The 1,149-nt window shown below is 39.8% G+C and overlaps 1 non-coding gene across 1 annotated transcript; it reads right to left on the bottom strand.

Annotated features, from left to right (window-relative positions):
• Positions 1-629: 629 nt before the first annotated feature.
• On the bottom strand, positions 630-703 carry C8R40DRAFT_t25. The gene has a single exon. It is a non-coding gene; the product is annotated as a tRNA-Ile (tRNA).
• Positions 704-1,149: the final 446 nt, after the last annotated feature.

Genomic DNA, 1,149 nt, shown 5'->3' with positions numbered 1-1,149 from the left:
ATGCCTTAATACAAGACTAGTAGGTTGGACTACAAGCCTTATAGTTGCTCAGTACTCCAATAAACACTGTAGATATGACAGAAGTCAATATAGAGTGAGGATTGATTTGTATCTTTCAACTGTAGTAGGAATACAGGTTTGTTTGGTCTTGTATGTACTAGAAACGCATGAGGTGTGATAATAGGTGTCCACAATTGTGCGCACCTATGAAAACTAACTAACTACAGTAACACTAAAGAAATAGCTAAGTTATGAGTTGTAAAACTAAGTAATGATGTCTGTAAGTACTTTATACACTAAGTAAGTCACTACAGTGATAACTAGGAGTGATGAGGCACTGTGTAATGTATGTAGAAAGTGTTCTATCACTACAGTATGCTCAACAGATGTAGGAATACGGAGCTGAAGATTTAGGTCGGGATTCGTAGCTCTGCACGAGTACAGAATCTGAGTCGTTCGTTCGTAACCTACTTAGAGTATCCGGAATCCCTTGCACCGAGGATAAAATCACTGAAACCTGCAGCAAGTTAGTTAACGGTGAATGAAATGACAAAAACTGATAGGTACTTAAACTCGATAATACTCCCTCGCAAATGTGTTCTCTGTTAAAGTCATGACTGAAAACAAAGTGACCAGACTGGGGATTGAACCCAGGACCTTCTGGTTATATTCCAGATGCTCTAACCAACTGAGCTATCCGACCTTGGTTCAACTAATGAGGACTTTACATATGGTAACAGTGGCCATCCAAACAACACTTCTTAAGGACTTACTATCTTCTTTTGCCTTGGTTGATGGAATTTTGCATAATACCATTTACACCTCATTAGTCTGTCAGGATTGAATCCTAACACTTAAGGACTTACTATCTTCTTTTGCCTTGGTTGATGGAATTTTGCATAATACCATTTACACCTCATTAGGGTGTCAGGATTGAATCCTAACATTCTCTTCATCTCGTCATTCTTTACGCCGGCGACCAAGTCCCTGTTCTTGCAGTACTGTACGAGTGAGCTCAGTACATAGCGTAACACTTTCCATGTACGAGTAAGCTCAGGCAGAAGTTCGATACACAATCCGAACGTTGTGGCGATAATGAAATGGGGTCGTAGGTGGCGAAAAATCAGTAATTTTTGAGAAGCATTTGGA

This window comes from Lentinula edodes (genome assembly GCF_021015755.1).
Source record: "Lentinula edodes strain Le(Bin) 0899 ss11 chromosome Unknown C8R40scaffold_2, whole genome shotgun sequence".
In the NCBI taxonomy this organism is placed as follows: Eukaryota; Fungi; Basidiomycota; class Agaricomycetes; order Agaricales; family Omphalotaceae; genus Lentinula; species Lentinula edodes.
The sequence above is the reverse complement of the archived record's forward strand: the minus strand, read 5'-3'. Positions and strand labels throughout refer to the sequence as shown.